General features: G+C 47.4%; 1 pseudogene across 1 annotated transcript in view; it reads right to left on the reverse strand.

The window, feature by feature from the left end:
• Nucleotides 1-19,458: 19,458 nt before the first annotated feature.
• LOC310668261 (PEST proteolytic signal-containing nuclear protein-like) overlaps nt 19,459-20,635 on the reverse strand; it is a 10,852-nt pseudogene continuing 9,675 nt past the window's right edge. Inside the window, exon 4 of the transcript in view lies at nt 19,459-20,292. The product of the transcript in view is annotated as a PEST proteolytic signal-containing nuclear protein-like (transcript). The remainder of the gene's footprint in view (nt 20,293-20,635) is intronic.

The raw sequence follows: 20,635 nt of genomic DNA on the forward strand, positions 1-20,635 counted from the left end.
GGGGGAGGCGTGGTCTTCTGATGTGATGGGGAGGGGTAGTTTCCAGTGGGGAGGGGGTCCACGAAGAGGATGAGGAGTGGAAAGACTTGGCTCCGAACGATGGCACCCGGGCACATGATTCTGTTCCCGCTTTTGTAGCGCTCAGCTGAGTATCGCCCGGCTAGGTGGGGACCTGCTTTCCGGAGCGCATGGATAAATGCGATGTTCCGTTTTGGGTGAGCTCCGGGCCTTAACAAGAAACTTATTTAGAAACTGATTTATCTCCACTTCCCAGTGCCAATCTGCTTTGAGGTCTGTGTAAATGGAGCGGAGAACTGTCAGAAGCGGCTCCGTTAACTTTTCGCCACTAACCCATCGTACCTTTACGCTTGCAAGATACGTCCAGCCCTCTGGGGGCTTTTGGGGACATCTTTTTCTTAAAAAAACACCCCGCGTGCCGTGTGCTGCGCGAGTGAGAATCCTTTAAAGTGCCTGGCTTGTGGGATATTTTTTTGTTTTTGTAAAAATGGTTTTGCAGCGGGATTGAGCCCGGAGTGGAAGCTCAGCTATCCAGACACGAATGGATTAAACTTAGAGCCCGTGGCAGATTTCCCCATAAAGCTCCTGAAATATATATCTATTTTTCCCTCCCTCTTAAACGGAGAAGAGATCCGTTTCCTGCGATCAATGGATTTATCGCTCGCCACACCCTTGTCTTCGGGGCTACGAGGTTTCTTGAAACGGTTGCCTTGCGGGTTTTCTCTGGGTATATCAGTGGTGGCTGGAAATGCCTTTTCAGGCAACTGTAAGTAACTGTTGTTTCTCTTCTCTCTGTGTGTATGTGTAAGTAAATATATCTTACGTTTTTGTCTAGGTGTGGCGAACTCCAGTTACTGAGAATTTAAGCATCCGGGGCTGTTAAAATCGTATATGTATTTTTCTCCCCGAGGGAACCCCTTTAACTATACCTCCAGACCTTAATTCGCTTTGGGGATTTGCTGCGGCTAAATGAGTCGATTACTTAAAAAAAACACACAATTTGGTTGATTCCAGTAGACCCATTGAAATGAATGAGCATGGCTCGCTTAGTGTAAGGTTACCAGACGTCCGCATTTCCCGGGCACAGTCCCCGGATTTACAAATCAGTCCCCATACAAAATCAATTGAAGTTGAAAAGTGTCCCCAGATTCGTTGAAAAAAATCTGGTAACCTTAGTGGGTCTACTCTGAGTAAGACCCGGTTGACAACACCCCACCATTGTACACTCAAAAATACTCTTGGCAATGTGCAAAATGGAGGCTAGGTTTGTCAGCAGTGCTTGGCTCGGATAGAGGAATAGAGCCTCACTGTTAAAGAGCAGTCTACCTCCGAGCAGCGGATAATGTGTGAAGGCAATGAAGGAAGGGTTGTTTTCTTTTGTGGCTTTCCCAAAGGGAACTAGAAACAGGAGGTTGGACGCTGGACATGATCCAAAAGGGATCTCATGCTCGCAAAGCCTTTCTTTTTGAGATCCGGCCAGAACTCTGCAGAGCATCCATGAACCATCCCTACTGCTGCTGCTTTTTGCGGTTCCACTAGGCAGGGCTGAAAGGGAACTGGCAACTGGGGTTTCCTAGCAGGAAACACGAAAAGGAACCCTGGCATTTTTTTGGGATGGCGGCATTCTTTGGGGCTTGTGGCATAAGCTGCAGCGCCTCCGTCTGAAAGGAGAGCTTGCTCCATGTGAATTAAGAGGAAGGCATTGACGTGTGCTTTTTCTTTTTATTAAACTCTTTGGCAAATGGCTCCCAAAGACCATTCCTTAAGGTCCTTGCTCCTGCCGGTCGTCATGGGAAAGGATGGCTGTTGTGGGGTGTGAGAGGGATGCGTGTGAAGGTTTCTGTGTGGGCGAGAGGTTGTGCCAGCTGCAGTTCATATAGTGCTGTCCCTGAGCTCACAGAGCTTTACAGTCTAAATTTTGATGGGGGACCCATGGGGCAAACTCGACAACGTTTGATAGCACCAGGACCGGCAATTGTCTTCCTCCTCCTCTTTGTGGTGGCATAGAATTTGGATGGCTTTTATTTTTTAACCTCACCCATAAATTCACAGATAAACATCCAAGAGGCAGCCTCTGCCTTCCCTCTTTGTCTCTTGTTCGTTTGCCGGAGGGTCTCGGGCAAAAGGCACTTAGATGGCTGGGTGCTCTTGGAAACAGGAAACTGGGTTAAGGTCTGGGTTAAGGACACTCGTTGGTCTGGCTGGAGTTGGAGTCCAGCGCTCTCTGGAGGACTGCAAGTTCCTCATCCCTGTCCATAGTGTGATGAACCTTTTCCAAGGAGGCCAATGGCATATCCTGTGGCAATGAGTCCCACAGATACTGTTTTCAGGTGCAAAGAAGAATTTCGACCTGCTAGTGTATTGGTTTCTGGAAAGCGGTTTCCAGCTTTTCACCTCTCGTTGCATATTGTTCTTATTCTGGATAAGCACATTATCACAGGTTCCAAGAAGCCACAAGTAGATTTTCACTGGCACCTTTTGCACTTTTGGAGCGCTGGGCTAGGACCTACGAGGCCCGGGTTCAAATCTCTATACTCAACCATGAAGCTCACGGGGTCAGTCACTGCGTTTTCTTAGACTAGCCTACTTTCAGGGTTGTTGTGCAGATAAAATGGGGAAGAGGGGAGGAAAACCACACTGAGCGCCATGTGCAGAAAAGGTAGGATAGAAATTTAGCAATAAAATTAAATGTAACGAGGGGGGAAGCAAAACCTAAAACTAATTTTACTGGTATTCTTAAGTAACATATTTTGATTGATGTGTGGAGATCCCTTCATAAAAAAGAATATTTTTACATCTTACTCATTCAGCTATAAAAATTACTGTAGGGTTCATTATGTACTTATGCCACTTAAATGTTGTGAATGGACTTAAGTGAGCCTTTTCCCATTGTTTCCATAGAGTCTACTCTGAGCAGGGCTCACCTATTAACAACGCCCAGTTCACAAGCTAGATAGAAGTGAGTCCTTTAGCGACTTGGCTGAACAACCCCCCTTTTTTATTTTTGAAAAAAGATTAAATGTAGTTTCTCCTCTCCCTTTCTCCACCAGCGTTAGAAACTCAGGTATACAAGCTAGGTGCGAAATGGATGCTTAAACCAAGGTTAGAGTCGCCACAGTGGAACATCTAGTTGCTATTTTGGGACAAGACTGCTCAAAAGTCTTGTTTTTCAAACGACGGACTGACGGATTGATTCTCTGTTAAACATCTGGCTAGTTGGGCGGACAACGCTGAGCTTGGTTAAGAGCTTTGAGAACGTAAAAAAGTCCACATATGCATCAGTTTTGTCCTACCTGTTTTTCCTAATTGTGACATGGACCATTCATAATGTAAGAATATTCTTCACAACTGCGAGCAGGTATGGGGGGGTGGGGGAAGCGAAAATAAGTCACAACAATTAACTACGACGTTGTTACTGCTCTTGCTCAGGGTGTGTAGCAGGGGGAAGCATGTTGGTTCCTGAAATTCATTCTGATTGTGTAGGTCCATAAAGGTAAAGGGACCCCTGACCATTAGGTCCAGTCGTGGCCGACTCTGGGGTTGCGGCGCTCATCTCGCTTTACTGGCCAAGGGAGCCGGAATACAGCTTCCAGGTCATGTGACCAGCATGACTAAGCCGCTTCTGGCCAACCAGAGCAGCGCACGGAAACGCCGTTTACCTTCCCGCCGGAGCGGTACCTATTTATCTACTTGCACTGGTGTGCTTTCGAACTGCTAGGTTGGCAGGTGCAGGGACCGAGCAACGGGAGCTCACCCCGTCATTGCGGGGAATCGAACCGCCGACCTTCTGATCGGCAAGTCCTAGGCTCTGTGGTTTAACCCGTAGCGCCACCTGCGTTCATAGTTGGGTGCAAAATGCAGCTGGCTAATTTCGAACACTGTTCTCTGCCCTACCCATGAATCGCCCCGCAACCTGTCATCGTCTTAAGTCATCCTTTGCCATCTTGCCGGCATTGTAGTTTCAACTTCCAAACTTCTAGAGGCTGCCAGGTTGCCAAATCTGTTCCCTCCCTCCCTCTTGTTCATATTTATATCGAACTTCCTTTTCAAAATAGGAAATATTAAAAAGGCCTCGTATCCGAGTGCAGAGAGGGAGAATTTTACCGCAGAGACATGATGACATCAAAAGGCACTGTGGCTGGCAAGGAGGATTTCCACAACCTGTGAATCAAGCGGTTTTGTTAAGGAATATTTTTAGCTGAGTTCTTAGAAGGCTGCCAGTGAAGAATTCCTCCTTTTGAAGAGGTCCTGGGGCTTAAAGGAGAGCTTTGGCATTCAAAAGGGATGAGGCCCGGACAGCAGTTGTGATAGAAGCATCCTCTGTGTATACCCGTGAGCGGTTTTATTCATTTGTTTTTGTTTGTTTCATAAAACGTATCCACTGCTTTACGATTTTTAAAAAAGCCGACACTCTCAAAGCCATTTACCAAAAGCAATAGCATTATCAGTAGAAATAGCTAAAAGCAACTGTTACGTTTTTTAGAAGGTTAAAATAATCATAAAAGCAGATTAAAACACACACCAGCCGTATGGTTTTATATCTTCCTTATTTGTGTATTTAACAAAATTTATGTATCGATTGTTGGGAAGGAAACCTTTTCAGCAGTTTACGGAAAATATTTAAACTGTCAATGAAATACTGTGGTATTTTAGTTTGCAAACAGTCTGGTTTGCAGATGTTTTGGATTACAGACATGTCAAACCCGGAAGTCCATGTCCCAGTTTGCAAACTTTTTTTGGATTACAAACCTTTTTGGGGGGGATTATCAACAAAAAAAATTTGGAGGCCCCATTGGCGAAAGTGTGCCTTGGGTTACAACCTGTTTTGGTTTACAAACGGAGCTCCAGAACGGATTAGGGTTGTAAACCGAGGTACCACTGCATAGTTAAAACAACTAAAGGTGTTTAATTTGTTTAGAATCAGCAGTAGAAGAGATGACGGCATGTTGACATCTATGTGTCTGAATTGGGTCGTTTAAACAAAAACCTTTTAAGGTGGGCACCAAAAAGAGCACGTCAACAGGCAGGGAGTTCCAACGTTCCCATATTGGAAGATTGATTTCTCACAAATGTGAGAAATGGAAGGCGTATTATGTGCCATTTTCTCACATGTATGCTTACAGAATACAAGGCCCTGGTTCCTGCAATTATGCCTTCCACTTTATGAGTAGGCGTAGTGAAATAAAAAAATTAAGGTCTTTTATATATATATAATAAATGTTCATAAATTACCAAGCAAACACGTTCATAAATATATAAACCACATGTCTGAAGCAGCACAGGAAAACAGCCCGGAAACCATTTTGGCTCCCAAACTGACCAAATGATTTCTCTGCAAGGTCAAAGTGGGAAACCTCCCCATTGTCTCTTCCTTCACAGATCCTGTCTTAAGGGCACATTTAAGACATGAACAGGGTGTGAGCCTGTGACCTGTGCCCAGGAACTAAGTATTTATCATTACAAAAGACTGGCCAGGCTCCCCCAGGGTATCCAACCAAGTAAGCATTAACAGGTAACCTGCCAGACAGGAGGTAAACAACGCACTCAGATTTCTGTTGTAGACCACCCTTTTCTGTGATGTAGGTATGATGTGTCTGGGGGGGGGGTCTTGAGCTACACCCATTCTGTGATGTATGTATGATGTTTCTGGGGGTGGTCTTGGACTCCAGGGCGGGCAATTAAAAATGGCTATTTAAGGGCAGACACACCTTTGTTCTGGGTCCTCCTCCTCCTCCTGCGTGTGAAGGGGGCACCCTGTTGCAACAGCTTTAATAAAGATCAGGCTTATGAGCTGATTTGCTTCTCAATATTCTCTGGTTGGCCTCTATTATTTTCTCCAACCGATGGAGAACCTACATAAGACTCTATAATGGCTCTTGTGTCCACCATAAGGGAATAAGGGAAGATTTCATAGAATCATAGAGTTGGAAGAGACCACAAGGGTCATCGAGTCCAACCCCCTGCCAAGCAGGAAACACCATCAGAGCACTCCTGACATATGGTTGTCAAGCCTCTGCTTAAAGACCTCCAAAGAAGGAGACTCCACCACACTCCTTGGCAGCAAATTCCACTGTCAAACAGCTCTTACTGTCAGGAAGTTCTTCCTAATGTTTAGGTGGAATCTTCTTTCTTGTAGTTTGGATCCATTGCTCCGTGTCCGCTTCTCTGGAGCAGCAGAAAACAACCTTTCTCCCTCCTCTAGGTGACATCCTTTTCTATATTTGAACATGGCTATCATATCACCCCTTAACCTCCTCTTCTCCAGGCTAAACATGCCCAGCTCCCTTAGCCGTTCCTCATAAGGCATCGTTTCCAGGCCTTTGACCATTTTGGTTGCCCTCCTCTGGACACGTTCCAGTTTGTCAGTGTCCTTCTTGAACTGTGGTGCCCAGAACTGGACATAGTACTCCAGGTGAGGTCTGACCAGAGCAGAATACAGTGGCACTATAACTTCCCTTGATCTAGATGCTATACTCCTATTGATGCAGCCCAGAATTGCATTGGCTTTTTTAGCTGCCGCGTCACACTGTTGGCTCATGTTCGCAAGGCAAAGAGATTCTGCTGGGGGAAGTATGTTGGAAAGGGAAGAGTTGTGGACCTGTGAATACAGGTGGCCACAGGTGAAATGACTCTAGGGAGGCCCATTCCTAACCTTGCAGGGAAACGCAGGCAAACCTCTGCAAAGAACGAAAACCACAGCCCGCAAGGGTTGCGGCCATTTTGTTCCCGTGAGTGAAATTGGTCTTTGTGCACAACCACGTTTTTGACTGCGAGTCGGCCGGCTGGCTGACTTGATCCATCTGGAACCGTTGATTTTTCTTTTTTTTAAAAAAAACCCAAACATAACTGTTCTCTGTTTTGTGGCACATCCTAGGGAAAAGGAGAAATCTGTCTTTAGTCTCCTTAAATCTTAATTGGATTCCCCCACAGAATCCCCCAGATTTTGCTGCCAGGTTTCCCACCGGTCAAAATTTGACCTAGAAGTTGCTGTAAGCAAAAAGCAATATACATTTGTGTGTGTGTGTGTGTGTGTGTACACACCCTTACGGGGCGAGAGAGATCAATATTATGCTAATCTTATTGCGGTGTTATTTTTCAGCTGCTCTTGACTTGAGATTGTGTTTGAGTTCACTGTGTATTGTGCTTTCATGTGAAATACTAATTGCAGTTTTGGTGTGTGTTGATTTCATGCATTTGTTGATGGGGGGGAAGGGGGGGGTCCAGGGTGGTAGCTGGTGATCAGAGCGTTTGGCTAGCTGTCTAGTTCTTAGGAGACTGGAGCAGATTAGTTTTTTGGGGGGGGGTTCTTGTGTGCCCCCCCCAAATTCGTCAACTTACCCGAATGAGATTTTAGCCTTGTTCTCAGAGGGAATTCCCTTCTGCTGCCTGCGATCTCGTGAGGAGGGAGAGATCTGATGCCATCAAGACCCTGGATTGCGGTTCTTCATTTTTTTCTGGAAATATTTATCTTTTTTTTAAAAAAAGGATGCATGGTATTTCTGTAAATCATTTGCTCTGTCCTGAACGCTGAACCAGTTGCTTTCGGCAAGAAAGATGAGGGAAGAGACTCTGGATTTTCTCTCCTGTGCAGAATAATATCGCACTGCTCTGTTGTTATCTTTTAAGCGGCTGCCCATTGATAAAAATTTCCTAGGTGGCATAAGAAGTTGAAAGACCATGTGGTATTTAAAAGTGCAATTTTGGGGTGTATTGGGCTAAGGGCCCACCTGCAATGTATATTTGAATAGGATTGCAGCACTTTAAGACAGTCCTGTCTTGGTTTAGCACTCAACAATAACATAAGCCTTTCTTTAGCACTCAACAATAACATAACAATTAACATTAGCTAAAACAACAATTCGCCATTTGCTACAGTCAATCAGCCATCCTTAACAATACATAACATCACAAAACGTCAACAACTAGATCAACATTCCATTGTTTTTTTATCTGTATCTGTTTTACATAACAAAAAGAGATAGAAAAAAGAAAAAAGAAAGGAAAAAGAAAATGGAAGGAAATTCCCCCCCAAAGAATCTTGGGAAGTGTAGTTTTGCTGAGAGTTGTTAGGAGACAACGCTGTTCCCCCTCACAGAACTACAATTCCCAGCATTCTCTGGGAAGAGAGATTGACTCTGGGAGCTGTACCTCTGGTGGGGCGGGCGGGAAGAGGGGTTTCCTCCCAGCACCCTCAACAAACTACAATTCCCAGGATTCCCTGGGGGAAGCCGTGACTGTTTAAAGCGGCACGATTCCGCTTTAGATGGATAGTGCAGACAGGACCAGGGTTTAGTTCTTAATAAAGAAGACGTTCCAAGGTTGACGTGGAAAGAGAACCTGCTCCTGATTGCTTTCCCGTCTCTTACCTGAGTATTTTGTTTTATTTTGATTGCAAATGTCCAGGGTCTCTGCTCAGGGGCTGCTTTTATCTAGAGATGCCAGATTTTGACCCTGTGGACCCATCCATGCTCATTCCACCATTTGCTTATCGATTCAGCCTTCTTTTTTGAAATTTTCAAGCTTATTTATTTTTGGTGCTGCAGCCTTTTTAGGCTGGAAAAGCTCCCACAATCCCCCGCTGGTTTGTGTCTGGAACAAAATGGCTGCCACTCTTATGGCAGAATCCTGGCTCTTTGTAGGATTTTGAATTTCCCCCCCCCTCTTTCTCTCTTCCCCGTTCCTGACAAAAGCCTTTGGGTAATTACACAAAGAGGCTGCTATATTTCAACCATCAGAAATCTTTTTTTTTTTTGCGGCGCTGAGGCAGAGGGAGATCTCGCCTGCTTCTGCTTCCTTAATTGATTATTGGAAACTGTTAATTGGGCCTTGCCAGGATGGGATATAAATTTAATGAGATCGCTGGCATTCTGCCTCTCCGATCCAGCCCTCCCCTTGCCTTCCTGAGGTTCGGTGGAAATACATTTTTAGATCATTGAAACCCCTTAGGTGAGAACATGGGTCATTGTGTTTCGATGGCTTTTTGAACTCTTTGGCAAGGCCTCTCAAGCTTTGCTGAAACCCTGAAAGAACAGGCTTCTTCCTTTCTGGACCCGGAAGGCCTCTGTGGAAGGAGGGGTCATGCACTCTGCACATGTTCAGAGTTAGCAAGCGCCTTGCTTCACAAGCTCCCATGCTCTAGGAAAACTGAGGATGGGGGTTTGCATGCCATTTGAACATAAAGACTCACCGCAAAGTCTATTGAAAAGCCTCACATCAGCTCAGGGGAATTAAAGAGGGCATTTCCTAGCTCAATTGGTGAAATGTAAGACTCTTAATTTCAGGGTAGTGGGTTTGAGCGCCACATTGGGTGAAATATTTGTGCTCTGCACAGTTTTGGACTGCATAACTCTCTCAGACTCAGTCCCTCCCAAATTTACAATTCCATAATTCTATTTATGTGGCTTGCCTGCATCTAAATTATAGTCTGTCTCTCTCACACACAATATTTAATTGTACAGCTTTCTCCCCCAATGCAAAGCACAGAGTTCCACGAAGAGGGCGCCACTACCAAGAAGGCCCTCCGCCTGGTTCCCCGTAACTTCACTTCTCGCAGTGAGGGAACCGCCAGAAGGCCCTCGGCGCTGGACCTCAGTGTCTGGGCTGGATGATGGGGGTGGAGACGCTCCTTCAGGTATACTGGGCTGAGGCCGTTTAGGGCTTTAAAGGTCAGCACCAACCCTTTGAATTGTGCTCAGAAACGTACTGGGAGCCAGTTAAGTTCCTTTAGGACTGGTGTTATATGGTTCTGGTGGCTGCTCCCAGGCACCAGTCTGGCAGTCACATTCTGGATTAGGTGTTGTTTCTGAGTCACCTTCAAAGGCAGCCCCACGGAGAGCGCATCGCAGCAGTCCAAGCGGGAGATAACCAGAGCATGCACCACTCTGGTGAGACAGTCTGCTGGCAGGTGGTGTCTTAAGCTGGACACACAATTAACCTGCACTTCCGTGGACAGCTGTGAGTTCAAAACGACCCCAAGGCTTCATCTGCGTCTGTGCTTTTCAACTAGCCGCAGTTTACTGTTTCATTCAAAGAAGGAGAAGCTTGGGCTAGCTTTAACTATGGTTTTGCCCAAGCCACCCAACCTTCAAACCATCGTTGGATCTGGCTTGCTTGGGTAAACTAAGGTTAAAATCTATTTGCGGTTCCTGGTTCAAATGAAGTGGAGAAACTTTTTTTTTTTGGGGGGGTGGTGGTAATTAAAATGGACGCAGGTGAAGTTGATGGACTACATGGAACTAGCGGAAATGACTGGCAGAATCCGAGACCAGGGAGAGGAGTCGGTGGAAGAAGACTGGAAAAAGTTTAAAGACTATTTACAGAAATACTGCAAAATTAATGCATGTTAAAATGTTGGAATGAAGTTATATGGCTTTAGTAGAAATGTTATAAGGATTTAAGTATAAATAGATTAATGGAATTTTAAAGGTAAAATAAGGTTAGAATGTGTTAGGATAATTATGCGACAGATAACAGAGGAAGATGGAAAGGAATTGCTGAAACATTTGACAGAAGTGGTATACAAAAAGGGAGGTGTGAGGAGGTCGGTGATGTTGTGACGTGGGGTTTGTGATTTCAGCTCTCTTGACATAATCTGCTGGAGACAGTTCTCTAGTAACACTTCTTTATTACAGCAAACAAGACTGAAGACTGAGGAGGGGAAAGCTACATTTATAGGGACAGGGGACTAGCTAGAAAGGATACATTTTGGAGGGAACAATATCAGGCAATCACAGTCCTGCCTTTTGGAGGAAACCAATAAGACAGAGGATCCAATTACAGCAGTTTAAATGAACCAATAGTAGCTGTACCCCCTGAAACCAAAAGGCAGTTACTTTACCCTAATGCAAATATAGACAATAATAATACAGATATAAAATCCTTTGACTCAATACACAACACCCCTCCCCCCCTAGTGAGCACAGCAGACGTAATCTCTCAGGTACTGTGGGGTCCTACAACTTCTACTTGATCTCCTGACAACAGGCGTTGCCGGTTCTGGATTGGGTGTTACCTGTGGTAGAGGGGCTGCTATAGGGGTTTCCTCAGGAACAGATGGAGTCCCAGACATCTCAGGGTTCCCTACCTGTACCTCGTCATCATGAGGACTAGCAGACCCTGGTTCATTTGCTGAAGCCCCTGGTGACTGCACCTCTGGGCCATTTTCACTCTGGTCTTGCAGCTCTGCGTCGTTAGCCAGGGATGAATTATCTGACTCCTCCCTGCTGAGCGCCCGGCGCCTCAGCTGATCTATATGTCTCTTCCAAACTTGCCCATTTTCCAAGGTTACATAATAGGACACAGGTCCACTAGCCCGGGTGACCACACCAGCCACCCACCGCGAACCTCGTGAATAGTTCCTCACCCAGACCAGATCTTCAGGGGCGAGATACCTTGTTGTGTCAGTCTCAGCCTGGGGGGTTGCTCTTGAATTATGGTTTGGCATTTTATCCGGGTGGACATAATCCAGCACCGTTACCAGTCTTCTACCCAAGAGCAGCTCAGCTGGCGACTTGCCCGTCGCAGTACACGGCGTCGCATGCTGCAAAAATAACATTCGCGCGATGCGAGCTGACCAGTTACCCTCCATTAAGCGCGCAATGGATTCTTTGGCTGTTCTTACCATGCGCTCAGCCTGCCCATTGGAGGATGGGTGAAAGGGCGCGGATGTGACCCCTCTTATGAAGTTATCAGCCAAGAATGCCCTGAATTCTTGGAATACAAAAGCTGCCCCATTATCTGATACAATGGTCTCAGGTAACCCGTGGGTTGCAAACAGCTGCCTCAACACCTTGATTACGGCAGCTGATGCCATGCTAGGGACCATCGCCACTTCTAACCATTTGGAATATGCATCGACGACAACCAAAAAGACCTTCCCCTGGAATGGCCCAGCAAAATCTAAGTGCAGCCGGCTCCAGGGAGATCTGGACTGCTCCCACCAGTGAACTGGTGCTCTGGCCACTTCTGGCCGCACCTCTTGGCATGCCTTACATGTTCGTACCCATTGTTCTATGTTCTGGTCCATTCCAGGCCACCACACATAACATCGGGCTAGCGACTTCATCCTGACCATTCCCGGGTGTCCCATGTGAAGCGTCTCAAGCACCCTGTTTCTCAGTGGTGCTGGGATGATCACCCTATCTCCCCACAGGAGACAACCCTTATGCATGGACAACTCGTGCTGCCTTGTCGCATAAGGCCTGAATTTGTCTTCATGCGGACCACCTGGCCACCCCCTCCCCACCCAAGTGAGCACACGGGAGAGAACAGCATCTTTCCTCGTTTTCTCAGCTATATCAGTAGCCGTTACAGGAGCCCCCGGAAGTGTTTCCAGCATCATTATGTGCTCCGCTGGAGCGGGATCCTCATTGCTCCCGCCAGGAAGGGGCAATCGACTCAGCGCATCAGCGTGGCACAACCGTTTCCCCGGCACATGGGTCAAGGTGTACTGGAACCCGTTCAGGAATATAGACCAACGCAACATTCTGGGGGAGAGAATTTGTGGCGTTTGTTTGTTCGGGTTGAACAACCCTAACAGTGGTTTGTGGTCCGTTTCAATGGAGAAATGGCGACCGTACACATAATCATGGAACTTTTTGATTCCTGCCACAATTGCAAGCGCCTCTTTGTCAATTTGAGCATAGTTGCGCTCCGTGGGCGACAACGTACGGGAATAGAAAGAGATGGGCTTTTCCGACCCATCCAGTTCCCTATGACTCAGCACCGCCCCCAGGCCGTATTGAGAGGCATCACATGCCAGGACCAGCGGCTTTGACTCATCATAATGAGCAAGGACGCTCCCGCTACTCAGCATTCTTCGCAAGGAGTCAAAAGCCTTCTGCTGCCCCTGCCCCCATCGCCACACATTCTTTTTCTGCAACAGTCTATGTAATGGTTCAGCTACCGAAGCTTTATGGGGTAAGAACGAATGATAAAAGTTAATAAGTCCCAGGAATGACTGCAACTCCGTCTTGTTCTGTGGTCGTGGCGCCTCGATGATGGCCTTAATCTTAGCATCTGTGGGGTGGATGCCTGATGCATCAATTTTAAACCCCAAGAAATCCACAGCTGGCACCCCAAAACTGCATTTTTCCTTTTTCAGTTGCAACCCCACCTCCTTGAACTTGAGCAACACTGCACGGACACGCGCAACCAGTTCCTGTGGGTCTTTTCCAGCAATCAAAACGTCATCAAAAAATGGCAAGACCCCCGGCAGACCTCTTAACAGGCGTTCCATGAGCCCTTGAAAAATCCCTGGGGCCACACAAACTCCAAATTGTAATCTGTTAACTCTGAACGCCCCTTTATGTGTGACAATAGTCTGTGCTTCCGCTGATTGTGGGGTTACTGGCAGCTGTTGGTAGGCTTGTGCCAGGTCAATTTTGGCAAACACCTTGCCCCCAGCCAGTTTAGCCAACAGATGTGATACGACTGGAATGGGGTATGAGTTTCCCCTGAGTGCCTTATTGATAGTACATTTGTAATCTGCACAGATCCTGACTTCCCCATTTGCTTTAAGGGGCGTGACGATTGGAGTCTCCCACTTAGCAGAGTCCACGGGTGAGAGAACTCCCTGCTTGACCAATTTATCCAGCTCTGCTTCGATCTTGGGTTGCAGTGCAAATGGCACTCGCCTTGGTTTGAGTCGGATTGGGGCCACCCCAGGGTCCAACTCGAAGTCAACTGGGGGCCCTTTATAACAACCCAGTTTTCCATTAAAGAGACCAGCAAACTCTTTGCATAATGCCTCGCTCATCTCAGGGCAGGTTTGGATTGAATTAAGCCCTGATATACTCAGTCCCAGGGCGGGGAACCAGTCAGTGCCCAGGAGACTGGGGCGACTGCCCTTCGCAATCACCAGTTTGAGTACAGCCTGTTTGTCCCGGAACTGAACTCTCACGGCACACATTCCCATAACATGGATGCGGCCCGCTGAGTATGACTGCAAGGTTGCCGGGAAGGGCTCCAGAGGGGGCAACTTACCCCTGGGGAAGAATGTCCTCGCGGTCTGGTCCGACACGATAGTGAATCCAGATCCGGAGTCCACCTCCATGTCGCACTGCTGACCCTCAATCTTCACCTTGACGTGTGCCTTGCCTTGCGCTGGGAACTGCACGACCCTCCCGTTGATCTCCGTTACATAGTGGCAGTCCTTTAGAAAATGGGTTGCTGTGGGCGGTCTGCGATGCTCCAGTCTAGGTGTTCCTGTCGCTCCCAACGCCGCCGATCTACAGACCCTGGCGATGTGACCTGTCTTCCCGCACGTCCGGCACATAGCATCCCGGAAACGACAACTCTTCCGCTCATGGTTTCCGCCACAACCTGGACACCTGCCTCGGTGATCTTTGTGCACTGTGCAGGCCTGACGCACTGACTCGACCCCACGGACTGGGCTCTGGCTCGGAGTAGCCTCTAGCTCGTCCATGGCATGCGCAACTTCTATCTGTGGCTTAGGGGCCTTGCGACTGGCATCAAGCTCCTCTCTTTCATAATTCTCCGTGGCGGTGGCCTCCTTCAAGGCTGAAGCAAGGGTAACCTCTTCTTTAGCCACGATGCGTCTTCTGGCTTTCTTGCTGCTCAGACCACCGATAAACCGATCCAGGAGAGTCTCTTCCAGATTTTGGAAGTCGCAGTGCTGAGCGAGCTTCCGCAGTTCAGCTAGAAATGCAGATACAGACTCCCCAGCACGCTGCTGCCTCTCATGAAACTCCATCCGCCGGGCCATCTTGGTCTCAGTAGGCGCCAAATGGCTTGTTAGGCAGGCAAGAATATCTTTGAGAGATGTCTCACTTAGCTTCGCTGGAGCAAGCAATGCCTTGGCCAGCTTGAAGGTCTCAGGCCCACAGTAGCTCAGGAATGTGGCCCTTCTTTTGCTGGCATCGGTGATCCCTTGAGCCACTGCGAAGAACTCGAAGCGTTCGACGTAGTCTTCCCACGTGTGGGGCTCTGATGGCTGGAAGGGCTCCAATACCCTTGGACTCTCCATTGTCCTGTGGCAGGGTCGTCTTCTCAGCTGGCCAGTGAGTCTTGTTCTTAGCTGCAATCCGGACTCTGAGGCAGGGCTGCGTTTAACCGCTCCTCAGCATTCCGGATCCCATCCTCGTCGCCAGTTGTTGTGACGTGGGGTTTGTGATTTCAGCTCTCTTGACATAATCTGCTGGAGACAGTTCTCTAGTAACACTTCTTTATTACAGCAAACAAGACTGAAGACTGAGGAGGGGAAAGCTACATTTATAGGGACAGGGGACTAGCTAGAAAGGATACATTTTGGAGGGAACAATATCAGGCAATCACAGTCCTGCCTTTTGGAGGAAACCAATAAGACAGAGGATCCAATTACAGCAGTTTAAATGAACCAATAGTAGCTGTACCCCCTGAAACCAAAAGGCAGTTACTTTACCCTAATGCAAATATAGACAATAATAATACAGATATAAAATCCTTTGACTCAATACACAACAGGTGAAATAAGTGAATGAAAGATAAGATATTGAAATTGTTTTGAGTGTTTTAAATTGTTTTTGTTTGGTTTTGTTAGTTTAATGTGTTTAGTGTTATGTAGTGCCTTTATATTGTATTGCATTGTTTTCCCCCCTGTTTTTGTTTGGTTTTGTAGTGCTTAAATTGTTCAAAAAGCAATAAATATTATTAAAAAATAAAAATAAAATGGATGCAGGCGGGTCTTATCTCCTCAAGCTCTCTGCTTTGGTTTGGCGAAGAGGTTTCAGCATGCAAAACTAAACCGTAGTTAATGGTGTATCCAAACCACGCTAGTGGTTCTTCTTGTAGTTTACCTAGAGCTGAAATCGTTGACTAAATGCCCATTTCATAATCCAGTGCAAAGCTGGCTACAGTAGTGTTAAGCGAAAGTTGCATGGCAGTGGGAGGCAGTGTGTACTAGTGGGTGGAACAGACTGTGTGGAAATGGTAGTTTACGCCGAGTACACAAGAGTTCTCTGTTGCAGCTAAAATGCTGGATTGTGAGAAGGCCTTTGTAGTCAAATCAAAGTGACTCTTGTGTCGCTGATTTTCGAAAACGTTCCCTGTTTTGTCCCGAGCCGTAGCTATCTTTCACGGGCGGAAAGATAAATTAGGCACATGGAGTATATAAAAACAGCACCGAACGTTTCATTCAGGGCAGAAAGAGTGCGAAACTGAGCTCAGATTAATCTGTGGAACAGCTTAAAGCAAAAACTCCCCCCCCCCCCGAAGTACGGGGGCGTCGTTTTCTCGCTAATTTGTGACTTGTTCCCACAACTGCGCTTGAGGCTCTGCTTTGAGGGGGTGTCCTCGTGCGGAATGCGAGATTGCTGGGAAATATTTGAGATTCTTGGTGTTAAAGGGCTCTTTAACAGATAAAATTCAAGGCGCTCGCGGTTTAAAGAAAACTGACAATCGACCACCAGCAGCTTGCGTTTTTACTTTTTAACTTTCCTTTACTCTCTGCCAATAAATTCGAGTCGGAGAAACAGAGGAAGTGTTAGAATCACAGAACTGTCGAGTTCCCAGGGTAGGACTCGAACCCACAACCCTGAGATTAAGCGTCTCGTGCTCTACTTGCTGAGCATGCACACAACTCAGTATTGTCAGCACTGACTGGCAGGGGCTGCCCAGCCCTGCCTATTCTGATCGTCTGCGCATTCATGAGCGGCGAAACCCGGAAGTAACACGCTCCGTTACTTCCGGGTCGCCGCGGAGCGCAACCCGAAAGCGCTCAACCTGAAGCGTATTTATCCCGAGGTATGACTGTACAGTGGTACCTCGGGTTGCATACGCTTCAGGTTACAGACTCCGCTAACCCAGAAATAGCACCTCAGGTTAAGAACTTTGCTTCAGGATGAGAACAGAAATTGCGTGGCAGCAGCGGGAGGCACCATTCGCTAAAGTGGTGCTTCAAGTTAAGAACAGTTTCAGGTTAAGAACGGACCTCCGGAACGAATCACCGTATTTTTCGCTCTATAAGGCGCACCAGACCATAAGACAGACCTAGTTTTTGGAGGAGGAAAACAAGAAAAAAAATATTCTGAATCGCAGAAGCCAGAACAGCAAGAGGGATCGCTGCGCAGTGAAAGCAGCGACCCCTCTTGCTGTTCTGGCTTCAGCGATAGCTGCGCAGCCTGCATTCGCTCCATAAGACGCACACACATTTCCCCTTACTTTTTAGGGGGGGGGGGAGTGAGTCTTATAGAGCAAAAAATACGGTAAGTACTTAACCCGAGGCACCACTGTAAATGAAACGGAGGAGGCTTGGGCCCGGCGCCCGTTTCGTATTCTGCATGGCCTGGCGCCCGCTTTGTATTCTGTGCCGCACCGTTTGATGATTCTCCATTTGCCTTTTTCCCTCCATGTGTCCCTAACCATCTGCATCCATCCTGCCTAAGCAGCACGGCCGCGATTAAGCTGTTTGGGCCCAGTCTCTCTCTCCCTTCCTTCCTTCCCCTGCTTTGCTTTATTCTTCCCTCCCGTCCTCCTCCCCTCCCTATCTTAACGTTGAATTATGAAGGCATTTGTATGCCGATGAGGGTGTCCATTTGGGCCTGATGGCTTACTCCGATCTGCCCTGCTGGAAGAAAAAAGATGGTCTCCCAGACTCCAATTAATGATCACGTTAGTAACTATTTATTTTCCTTTGGCAGCTTGTTTACCGAGAGGCAGGAGATGAATGGGGCAGCGAGAGGCAGAACGTGGACCCCGCCTGCCTACCAAGCTAGGAAGTTGAAGCTTTGGGGCGGGGGGGGGGAGGTCTGGGCTGTTGTTGTTGTTGTTTTGCTTTTGTTGTAAACAAAAATCTGCCCTTTCCCCCTTATGGGGTATCCAAGAGCCCATATAGAGTCCTTACATAGGTTCCTTATTGGTAGGAGAAAATAACAGAGGCCAGCCAGAGAATATTGAGAAGCAAAGCAGCTAGTAAGCTTGATCTTTATTGATCTGTTGCAACAGGGTCCTGCTCACCCGTAGGAAAGGAGGAACCCTGGACAACGGCGCGCAAGGCCTTATATAGACTTTTGAAACTGCCACCCTGTACCCCAAGACCAGGACGCAGAAGGTCGGCGGTTCAAATCCCCGCGACGGGGTGAGCTCCCGTTGCTCAGTCCCTGCTCCTGCCAGCCTAGCAGTTCGAAAGCACGTCAAAGTGCAATTAGATAAATAGGTACCGTTCTGGCAGGAAGGTAAACGGCGTTTCCGTGCACTGCTCTGGTTGGCCAGAAGTGGCTTAGTCCTGCTGGCCACATGACCCGGAAGCTGTACGCCGGCTCCCTTGGCCACTAAAGCGAGATGAGCGCCGCAACCCCAGAGTCGGCCATGACTGGACCTAATGGTCAGGGGTCCCTTTATCTTTACCTAGCCCAAGACCACCCCACAATACATCATACCTACATCACACAAGGGCTGCATTCTGAGTGCTTTGTTTACCTGCTGTCTGCCAGGTTACCTGTTGAATGGTCACTTGATTGGATTGCCTGGGGAGCCTGGCCAGTCTTTTGTAATGATAAATACATACCATAGTTCCTGGAACAGATCACCCTATTCATATCTTAAATGTGCCCTTAAGACAGGATTTGTGAAGGAAAGAGACAATGGGGAGGTTTCCCACTCGGTTTGGGAATCAAAATGGTTCCAGGTTGGTCTTCCTGTGCTGATCTATGTACGTTCTTGGTTGGTATGCTTATGAACATTTGTTGTTTGTTGTTTAGTCGTTTAGTCGTGTCCGACTCTTCGTGACCCCCTGGACCAGAGCACGCCAGGCACTCCTGTCTTCCACTGCCTCCCGCAGTTTGGTCAGACTCATGCTGGTAGCTTCGAAGACACTATCCAACCATTTCGTCCTCTGTCTTCCCCTTCTCCTTGTGCCCTCCATCTTTCCCAACATCAGGGTCTTTTCCAGGGAGTCTTCTCTTCTCATGAGGTGGCCAAAGTACTGGAGCCTCAGCTTCAGGATCTGTCCTTCCAGTGAGCACTCAGGGCTGATTTCCTTCACAATGGAGAGGTTTGATCTTCTTGCAGTCCATGGGACTCTCCAGAGTCTCCTCCAGCACCAGAATTCAAAAGCATCCATTCTTCGGCGATCAGCCTTCTTTATTACCATATCTCTAAGACCTCAAAATTCCTATCTCCATTCTGTGTCTTATGGGGCAATACAGTTTGGCACCATTCCCATGATCTGTGGCCCTCCAGGCTTCCCCAGTCTCTAGGCCAGCCTTTGCCCACCTGCTACCTGATTGATTGATTGATTGATTGATTGATTGACTGACGGCACTCGCATCTCCAAGGAGCTCAAGGTGGTGCATGTGTGTGATTCTCCTCCCCATTTTACCCTTACAACAGCCCTGCGAGGCTGGCTAGGCTACGAATGAGTGACTGGCTCAAAGTCCCATGCAGCGAGCTTCATCATGGCTGAGTGGGAGAATTTGAACCCTGGTCTCTCCCAGGTCCTAGTGGTTTTTTGTTTTTTTACCACTTCCAATGTCTTTATTTTCCATAACCTTGTGAAATTAATTGCACGAAGCTACAAAATTAGCAAATGCTTTGAAATCTGTGTACAAAACATAAATTACCTCTACTTTTAAACTCAGTTTTTTTGTGCACCACTTAGAAACTTTTAAACGTGGCACCCAAAGTAGCCATACACCACTCTAAAAAAGGAAACTGTTCTTTTAATATCATACCCACCCATTTCTCCCAACACTCAGATCTCAATACACAACTAGTCATCATGTTCACGGACATTTCCAAGGTGAGATTTCATGTTCCGTTCCCATAACTTCTGGTTGTCAGAAAACCCATGCTTTCCTTTGTTGAAAGAATTTGGTCCTGCTGAAGTTGGAGTATCGCTTCCAATGTTCTTCATGCGCATTTTAGCTTCTGGTGGCATCTCTTCAGGTTCGCTATCTTCATCTTCGTTGAAGATCGCTGCTACAGAAAGCGCTTTTGGAGCTAGGGTTGGAGTAGGCTCTTTTAGGTTTATTTGCTCCAAGCTTGACGGATATTGCAGGTGGTTTCTTTGCAACCTGTGTGCCAATGGCAAACCCAAACTTGGACATTTTGGCAGGAGCAGGCTTTGTGTCGGGGTCGTCAGTTTCTTCATCAGTTGCCGGCTTCTCCACACTGTGACTCGAACTTTCCCCTCCATTACTGGAAGAAACAGCCTTAGTTTTCACAGTTTTTTCTGCCTCTTCTTCAGGTCCTCAGAAGCGGCCGCTTCAGCTTCACGTTGCCTCCTTTGCCGTCCGCCACTTTGCCCCACCTCCTCCTCCCCGCGGCTGCGTCCACAGACTATCGGTCCTAGTGGTTTTGACACCCTGCTGGCTCCCGGTCCTTTCAGCAGCCCCCACGGCTAGTTGGCTGCCGTCCCCAATCTCTTCCCTTAGGCCAAAGAGGGCAAACGTTTCCCTGTAAGCTTGCATGTAAAGGGCGATGGCGTGGATGGTAAAGCTGTTTCGGTTCTGTTCTTGCGGGGGAACGGAACTGAAATAAAATACTGGAAATGACCTTTCCCAGAAGTCAGCTTTTGTTCAGCTTTAATCACTTTACACTATTTCTTTTTACTATCTCAAAAAAGCACCTGCGTTGGGGTTTTCATATGCAAATGTAGTTAAATTTAATTGATTGGATCTCG

The sequence above is a fragment of the Podarcis tiliguerta genome, assembly GCF_965153285.1.
Source record: "Podarcis tiliguerta genome assembly, chromosome: 18".
Taxonomy (NCBI): Eukaryota; Metazoa; Chordata; class Lepidosauria; order Squamata; family Lacertidae; genus Podarcis; species Podarcis tiliguerta.